This window comes from Opisthocomus hoazin, chromosome 3 (genome assembly GCF_030867145.1).
Source record: "Opisthocomus hoazin isolate bOpiHoa1 chromosome 3, bOpiHoa1.hap1, whole genome shotgun sequence".
NCBI classification, from domain to species: Eukaryota; Metazoa; Chordata; class Aves; order Opisthocomiformes; family Opisthocomidae; genus Opisthocomus; species Opisthocomus hoazin.
In genome coordinates this window covers 18,279,800-18,289,827 of record NC_134416.1, presented here as the reverse complement: position 1 = coordinate 18,289,827, position 10,028 = coordinate 18,279,800, and positions in this window count along the sequence as shown.

The following is a 10,028-nucleotide window of genomic DNA, read 5'->3' as shown; positions in this document are numbered from 1 at the left end:
CATAGAACAGAGTCACAGAATGATTTGAGCTGCAAGGGAACATTGGCTGCTCATGTCCAGCTTTTCATCCACCAGTACCTTGAAGTCCTTCTCAGCATGGCTACTCTGAATCCCTTCATCCCCCAGCTTTTATTGGTAATGGGGATTGCCCTGACTCAGGTGCAGAACCCTGCACTTGGCTATGTTGAACTTCATGATGTTCACACAGGTCCACCTCTCAAGCCTGGTCCCTCTGGATACCATTCTGTCCCTCATGCTTGTTGACCACACTGCTCAGCTTGCTGTCATCTGCTAAATTCCTGAGGGTGCATGCGATCTCGCTTTCTATATCATTGCTAAAAATATTAAACCATACTCGTCCCAATATGGACCCCTGAGGGATACCACTTGTCATCAGTCTCCAGCTGGACACTAAGCCGTTGATCACTACCCTCTGGATCTGACTGTCCAACCAATCCCTCATCCTCCAAACAGTCCACCCATCAAATCCGTATCTCTCAATTTTAGAGGGAAGGATGTTGTGGGTGATCGTGTCAAAGGTCTTACAGAAGTTTGGATAGATGACTTCCATAGCTCTTGCCTTGTACACTGATGTAATCACTCCATCATAGAAAGCCACTAGGTTGGTCAGGCAGGACTTGCCCTTGGTCAAGCCATGCTGGCTGTCTCGAATCACCTCCCTGTCCTCCATGGGTCTTTGCATAGGTTCTGGGACCATCTGTTCTATGACTTTCCCAGGCACAGAGCTGAGGCTGACAGGTTGGTAGTTCCCAGGGTCCTCCTTCCTACCCTTTTTAAAAATGGGCACAATGTTTCCCTTCTTCCAGTCACCAGGGACTTTGCCTGACTGCCATGAGTTTTCAAGTATGATGGAGAGTGGCTTGCCAATGACATCAGCCAATTCCTTCAGGACTCTGGGATGCATTTCATCAGGTCCCATAGACTTATATATATTCAGGTTCCTCAGGTGGTCATGAACCTGGTCTTCCATTATAGTGGGAGGGGCTTTGCCCCTTTGGTCCCCATCTTGCAGTCCATCAACTGTGGAGGGAGTGAAGAGAGAGGTTGCCAGTGAAGAGTGAATCAAAGAAGTTGCTGAGTACCTCAGCCTTCTCCTTGTCCATTTTTACCAGTTTGCCATTCTTGCTCATCGGTGGGGCTACACTTTCTTTGACCTTCCTCTTCTGTCTGACATACCTGTAGAAGCCCCTCTTGTTATTCTTAGCATCCTTTGCCAAGTTAAGCTCCAGCTGTGCCTTGGCCTTCCTGACATCATCCTTACAGAACCGGGCAGCATCCCTATACTCTTCCCAAGATACCTGTGCCTGCTTCCACTGCCTGTGCATTTCCTTCTTGTCCTTTAGTTTGACCAGGAAGTCTTGACTCAGCCATGCCTGTCTCTTCCCTTCCTTGCCTGATTTCTTACACCTGGGCATCAAGAACACTTGGGGTCCATTGAAAGAGCCTGCAAGCTTGATGAATCCTGTATCTGGAGTAAGAAGGCTTCGTCAATAGTCTCCCCTTAATTGGGTGGCCTGTAGTAGACACCAACCACAAGGTTCGCTTTGTTGCCTTGATTTCTAATTCTTACCTTAAGCTTTCGACCTGCTGGTGGATATTTTTCAGAGACACCTCTTCACACTCTATCCATTTCTTGATGTAAAGGGCAAAGCCTCTGTCCCTCCTTCCTTGCCTGTTGGTTCTGAACAGCCTGTAGCCATCAATAGCTGCACTCCAGTCATGGATTCATCCTATCAAGTTTTGGTAATGGCAACTTCAGCAACAATGTCTCTGTGAAATTCTACTCAAGCTAACATATGAGGTATTGAAAAAAAAATCAAAAGGTAGTTTACATGGATAATAGTGCTTTCAGGTGGTTAATATTTTGCCCATTGAGATCTAACAACTAGTTCTATACTTACAAAATTGTTTATATAACAATTCCGTGATAATTATTTAAGGAAAAATGTGTAGGTGTTTTAAAGTCAACTAGGTCTAATCTTTGACTCTTGTTATTTTAGATGGAAGATATGAGCTGATACAAATGTGCTGTATTGTACAGTATTGTACAGTAGGAGGGAAAACTAAATATTTCTCAGAAGTTCTGTATTTAATAAGAGTACAGTTTTGGTCAGCATCATGAAATCTGGACTGGGACTACTCCCAGAACCCACCTAACTCAGCGAACATATTTCTATGGACTTTCCATTGGAATTTTATTCAAGATGCTACTGAGAAACGCTAATGGAAATTTTCATGGCTAAAAGCTTTCCTGTTTTTAAAGAGAAAATATATGTGGTGAAATGTGTCAAAAAATGCAAAATTCTTGGAACATCTAAGAAACAGTGCTGGCATTTATTTTCCGCAGAAATCACTTCTAAACATTCCCCGTCATATAAGAACAAGATGCTGGTAATGAACTGTATAAAAGAAATCATAAGCAAATTGTATAACTCTAGTATAATAGGACAAAGTCCATCACAGTGCTGATAAGTGATGTTATGTACAGTAATACACTTGACACTTGAGAAATTTTTCTGTTCTGAAAATCAATCAATTCTTAACAAATGTGCACCTTTAATGTCAAATAATGGTCAAAGTAAGCATGACTTTAAATATAGTAAGAATTGGAGTAGTTTAGTCTAAACAGAATCTTTAGATTTGCAGAAAAGCTATTGTGAAAAGAAAGTGAGTAACTTATTCAAACGCTCAGGTGAGCTTGCATATATCTTTCTTCTGTCCCCTGTTTCACTGATTTTCCACATTTGCCTGCAGACTAGTCCTAGGTACCTTCTGGAGTGAACAGAAAGTATTCTTAAGGAGGATAGTTCAGTCAAAGCACAAGTCCAAAAAAAAAAAATTGAGTGTAATACTATGCCCATATGCTTTGTACATCCCTACAACCCCACATCCGCAGTCACAGAATCACAGAACAATTGGTGTTGGAAACCTCTGACAATCATCTAGTGTAAAATCCTGTTCAGAGCAGGGTCAGTTAGAGCAGGTTGCCCAGAACTATGCCTAGGCAGGTTTTAATATCTGCAAGGATGAAAACACTGCAGCCTCCCTGGGTGACCCATTACAGTGTCTGATCACCCTCACAAGAAATAAATAAAAAAGCCAAATATAAACTGTTCCTTATGGTTAATTGGCATATTCTGTATTTCAGCTTCTGCCAATTGTCTCTTGTACTGTCATTGGGCACCACTAAGAAGAATCTGGCTCCATCTTCTTTACACCCATGTCCGTGTCCCACATCAGATATTCATTTGCATAGATAAGATTCTCCTGAACTTTCTTTTCTACAGTCTGAATAGTCCCAACTCTCCCAGTGCCTTCTCATGTGAAAGATGCTCCAGTCCTTTAATAATTTTCTTGGCCCTGTGCTGGACTCACTCCTGTATGCCTGTGTCTGTTTTGTACAAGGGAGCCCAGCACTGGATACAGCACTCGGATGTCTCTCACCTGGGCTGAGCAGAGAGGAAGCCTCCCTTGACCTGCTGGCAACACTCTGCAGGATACTGTTGGTCTTCTTTGCTGCAAGGGCACACTGCTTGCTCATGGTCAACTTGTTCTCTACCAGGACTCCGAGATTCTTCTTTGCATAGCTGCTATCTACTGGTCACCCTTTGGTAACTAAAAAACAACTGCTGTGTTGTTATTTCATTTGGACAATTTGAAAAGGAAAAAAGAACTATATAAAAAAAAAGTGCTTTTCTTTGCCTTTTTGTTTTTTTTAAGACTCACTGGAGCATTACATTGATACCAAGGAAAGTCTAGACTCAGCAGTATACTGTGTGGATGTGACCAGTGGTTTAATTCAGAGAGTGCTAGTTCTGAGTAGTGCTAAGACATGAAGAAAGAGGTAAAAGATGCTTCACAATATTGTATGTAAAACAGAAAGTTTCTTTGTGCTTTGCCAATAAAATTCATGGTGGGTTAAAAGTATCCATTGAGCAAAGTTTAGAAACTGCTCTTTGGAAAGTGCTGTCGGCAGTGGAAGACTGCTAAGGGATCTTAACTGACAATGAACAGAGTTACATTTGGGCAATAAAAAACCAAATGCATGCTAGAATGTGCTGGAGGGAAAGGTGTTGAGAGGAGAGCTGTTTAATGCTGGGTTTCAGGGTTGTATTTGAAAGTGGCTTTTCCAATACATAGGTGGAAGTTATTTTACAAGCTGACCTATCCAAGTAAGTGAATATAACACTGGCTGATGGAAATATTGTTCTAAGTCATCTGTGACAGATGCTGGCTGAATGACTGCTGTTGGACACTGATGATTCCTGCCAGAGATTCCAGCTACAAAGTGCCCACATCATGGGCATGGTAGATGACCCATCCCTGGATATATTCAAGGTCAGGTTCGACAGGACTTTGAGCAACATGATTTAGTTGAAGATGTCCCTGATCACTGTAGGGGATTGGACTACAATGACCTTTAAAGGTCCCTTCTAACCCAAACTATTCTATGATTCTGTGATTTTACCTCTGGGTTCTGGAGACTGTTAGTATTTCGCCTGCGTAATGGCAGTATTGTGTGTGCCTCTGCAAACAGAGCTCCTGGTCCAAGCATCTGTCCTGAGCATTTACTTTGGATCATTTACTAGGATCCTCACAGGTTTCTTCAGACCTTACAGAAGTTGTGGACTTTCTAGGGTTTTTGCTTGTTTCTGTAGTTGGTTGGTTTGTTGGGGTTTTTTTTATTTATGTTTCTTCCGATGACAATGGCCACAGGAAAATGCATACAGTAGTACCACATAGGCTTTATACCCAATTTCTGAACATAAAGTTGTTCTTCTCACTGAGAAAAGAAAGCACATAATAATGCAGATTACCGGGAAGTGTCACTTGTTTCAGTTCATCTTTTCTGTGGAAAGAAAGAGACTCTGCTCACTTAATCTTTTTTTACCAGCTAGTTATCCCTACCTCCTCACTTCTTGCTACACATGTGGTGAAACTCCTCTCTAGTTTCCTAACCAAACTGAGTTCGCTTTAATTGAGCTCAGCACTCTTGTCTCTCATTGCATTACTTGATCCTCAAGCCTTCCTTTATTCCTAAATCGTCACATCCTCATTCAAAAAATAAAATAAAATAAACAAAATATTATATGAGGCAGGTTGCACCTATTTTAAAAAAGATTTTGTAGAGAATTCCAGCCTACTAAGTCCTTGTCAATGTATATTTCAAATACAAAGTTGTGACAAAGAATCTCCACAGGATTAGTTTACAACTATGATTTATTTTCAATAATATATTGTTTGTTTTCTAAGTGATTGTGGAGATTAGTGTTTTTATTTCTGCTTGACAGCCAAAAAAATATGTAAAATACTGATAAATATTGATTGTCTAAATATCACCTTATTGTTTGAAATTCATCCATCATTTGGGGGCAATTTAAAAATAATCATCTCTAATCCATGTGAGACTCATAAGCGGGCCAGGTTCATGTACTATCACCATGTAGTCGCAGCACTACAGTGAAATGAAAGTGGGCTCCAATTCCAGATGTCAACAAAACTGAACCCTTTACAAAACTAGAAATTCGTTGCACAAACACTATTAAATGGGCCACAACAAGAAATCTCTTTGTTAAACGCCCTGACCAACTTCAGCCTAGGCACCTATGTACAAAAATAATTTGTAAATTCTCAGATTGAAATTCTCACCTGTGTATTTGGTCTGTGATCAGGATGCAAGACTCATTATTAGAACTGTTCTAAATATTAGAGAAAAAGAAAGAAAAAGTTAATAAAGAAATGGTTACTGCTACATAGGGGGAAAAAAAAAGGTGTCTCCTTAATAATAATGGAGTTAAAATTGTCATATACTCCCTTCCTAGTTTCTGCCTCTTTTTCTGGTGTTATTCTCTGGTTACTGTCTTCAGTCTGGTGGGTGTACAGTAATGTGATTTCCCCTCTGGTAAGACTATGATGTTGATGTTAGCATTTTCTCCTTCCTCCTCTCCTTTGTCTTTCATTTTCTTCACATCCCTCTTAACTCAGTGGAGGCTACTTTTATATGCTTGCTGACACATTTTTACACTTTGCTCTTTCTTCATTGGTCTGTATTTTCATATGTGCTATATATGGTGCTAGCTATGATATTATGCTATTGCTTTCTATATTCTGTGTTCGCTTTCTCATCTCTAAAACCTTATTTTGTATAGCTCCAGGTCTGCATGTCTTTAATGACCATGGCAGAGTTTTTTGTAGCTGTGGGGCCTCCAGTGCCCAGACTGTGGCACGTCTTGTCATTCCCTGCCTGTGCTACACTGTATCCATCTTGCATCTCCACATCTCAAGGCTTCTGTTATTGTACTGGAATTGTATTTCTCTACATGGCATCATTCTTAAAGTTATAAATACCTTGTTCTACACAGAAAAACTTGTCACCTCTTGTGGTAGCAACACTTGTTACTACTGTCTGCATAAAAGTAGATTGTATCATGCGAAGACAAGAAAAGTAAACCATACTAGGCATAGCCCCCTTTTCTGAAGAAAACTAAGTACAACCAGTAAAACCAAATAATTAAAAAAATGTCCATGCAAGTGAAAAAAACTCAGACAGACAAGTCTGGAAAGCCTCACTCTTGAAGCCTTGATTGAAGGTGGAGCAATGCAGACAGAACCAAGGTCTGATACCTGGGATGAACAAGAAAGAAAGATATCAACAGGCAGAGAAAAAAGTTCTTCAAATGTTTCAGATGCAAATGTGCTTTGAGTGGTAATGTGGAAGTCAGGTGAGTGAGAACATCAAGATGTCACTGATATACCCATTCAATGAATATAAGTTATAAGAGCTAAAAATGTATTGGGGAAGTACTTAGTAGTTTATTTTTCCTACTGTTTTTATGCTCAGCTGAGTGTGACTTAGGCAAACGTGCCTTTGCATGTTTTTAATACATTAAGTTTGATTCTGGGTTTAATTTTACTGATGCAAAGCTTAAGACAATTTGGAAACCAGCCTCTTTCTTATTTGACTGAAGAAAAACCAGACTATCTCTAGCCATTCACTACTTGCTAGTAATAAGAGTGAACAGTTGTTATTCATGCCTCTGTAAAATGTACTAAAAAATGATGCTGACATAAAGATGCCTTTGCAGAAAACTAATCCAAAGAGTTCTCCTGATATTCCTTTGTTTCCCAAAGAAATTGTAAGAGCTGATTTAGAGTGACAGTGAGATTATTTAAGATAGAGCTAAGCTGGTCAAATCTTTTGAATGAAAAAATACATTTACTTATTTTTTCAATGCTGAAATCATTAGCGAACCATGACAATGTGATCATTTATTTAGTCTCTGAGGATTTTTTTTTTCTGGATTTTTTTTCCTTCATTGTTACCAAAACAATTTTAAAGAAAACACCTTCTCTGCAGTTACTATTTTACCTCATCTTTATTCTTAACATTATGTGTGTTAATATTTGAATAAACATACTTTGGCATGTATTTTAGGACTTGAGGAAAAGTAGGAGGAAAAGATGAACACAGAACCAGGCATTAAGATATGTTCTGGAGTAGAAGGGAGTACTTTTTTGCCACTCCATCATATTATCATGTTTGTTTCCCAGCAACACATCTATAGATTAGGTTTCTTTATTTTTACTAATTTACAGCATAATCAGTTAAGTTTGAATGATGGTTTTAACTTGCTTTTTTATTCCTTTGCTGCCTTCTAGCTTCCCACCAGAATAGGTGACTGCTCACCCTTAGAAAAAGCCCAGGATTCAGGGATGTTTTTATAAACTACTGAAAAAGTTTAGTATCTTGTATTTAAATCAGTGGTTCTATAACAGGAAGCACTAGCAGGGAAGCATGAAATGTAACTAGAGAAAGGAAAAATGGCCATAGTTCAAGAAACTCAAGAAAAAATCTGCCAAGTTTTTGTGTCTCCCCTCCTCCTTTTCTTTAATTTCTCTTTCTTCTCAGTAACAACTACTGGAGTGTAACACATCCTTTCAGCCAAAGCAGTCCCTAATCAAGTATGCCAATAGTGCCAAAAGCTGCAACTGAGACTGAGGCACACTCTTCATGCATAAAAGCAATTAACTAAGCAAGGAGCAGAGGCTGTCTGTACAATCAGGAGAGCAGAGGTAGGGGAGGTGAAGTAAAGTGAAGGAACTTGTGATCAGAACTTGGACTGAAACTGAAAGAAAGTTACTCAGCTGTGGTGGTTTGCTAGCAGTCTCCAGTGGAAGATGGATTTGGGAAGGAAGGGGCTTAGTTTGGAAAAAATAATGGCCAGATTTGTGGAAGACCAGACTTGAAAAAATTGCAGGAAATGCAGTCAGACCCGGGGAGAAGGGTGCTGGAGGTAAGAGAGTTGGATAGCAGGAGCAGGGACAGGGTGCATGTGGGGTGGTAATAGGAGAAAGGCATGGACAGGATAGGTGAGGCAGACACGAAAATTGCCACAAGAAGAGAGAAGACATGGATAGGTTTGATACTCCCAATTAAGAAATCTAAATTTCTTGATGTTACTGGACTCTTCACTAACACCTATGAAAGAGGCTCCAGATATTCACACATATTCTTCGTGTTAAGACTCACTGTGAGATACGGGTTTGTTGCAAAGCTGGAAGGGTTTGCATAGGGCTTTCTGGGATCTCACTAAAACATGGTTGTGACCCTCATGATCGTATGCATCATGTTAATCAAAAAGACAAGAAAAGTAACAAATTTGCTGGGTAAATAATCTTCCTCAGCCCACCCTCTGAAATTTGATTCTTGCTTGCTTCTTCCATTTCCTTTTTTAGTATACTTTAAAAATCGGTACAGACCCCTCTCTATACTGAAGAGACATCAAGTTAATAGTAAGTCCATCCTATCTCGATCCTGTCATACTTAAGTCAAGCCAATGCTTATTTATATAGGGTATCTAAGTTAGCCTTGAACTGAGTAAGTTTGAGGTAGGTTTGGAAATTTTAAATAAACTGAGAAATTTCGTTATATATACAATTTTGGTAAAAGTGTAAATCTTGTAGTGAAAAAGCTAAAGCTTTGTATTCTTACAAGAAAAATCTAACCTTGACATCTGTTAAACCTGCTATTATGTGCAGGTTTCAGAACTAATGTTTTGAAAAGCGGACAGAGCATTTTAACGATCTGGAAAATGAGATGTAATGTAGTGTTATAGAATTTGGAAATACGGACAATGAATTGGGAAGCTCTATCTGCACTTTGAGAGTCCTAGACTTTCTACCCACTTTGTCTTTTACTTTATTTTGATGTTATTCAGAAATATAAACTTCACTATTTGCAAGCTTGATGGTAATGTAATATTTTATTTTTTTGTCATTTAGATGAAACTGTTGTGTCACTTGGTAAAAACACTCATAGATAAAGCTTCAGGTTAAGAGACACTCCAAAAATTTTGCCAAGTTCCTCCGTTTTCAAAGAAAGCAAGCAAGTATATGTGTTCCAGATGGTATTTAACAAATATGTTGAGAAATCAAATTCAATGGATCACTTTGAAATGGATATAAGAAGGAACCAAGCTATTCTACTTCTTTTCACATAAATTATGAATATTCAGTTATATGGCTGAGGTGATTACCAGGAGTAGGAGTCACACCTAAACTGAACTGTTTAAAGGAAAATGTCTGCTACTTTTTTTTCACTTCGCTTTGTTGGTGACAGCTGCACAAGATGAATCATTTGATTTTCTTAAATCCCACTCATAAAGTTTGTGCCGGTTTTGGCTGGGATAGAGTTAATTTTCTTCATAGAAGCTAGTATGGGGCAATGTTTTGGACTTGTGATGAAAACAGTGTTGACAATACAGCGAAATTATTGCTGATGCTGAGCAGTGCTTACACAGAGTCAAGGCCTTTTCTGTTTCTCACACCACACCACCAGCGAGTAGGTTGGGGGTACACAAGCACTTGGGAAGGGACACAGCCAGGACAGCTGACCCCAACTGACCAAAGGGGTATTCTGTACCATATGGAGTCATGTTCAGCATATCAAGCTAGGGGAAGTAGGAAGGGAGGATGTTCTGAGTGATGGTGTTTGTCTTCTCAAGTAA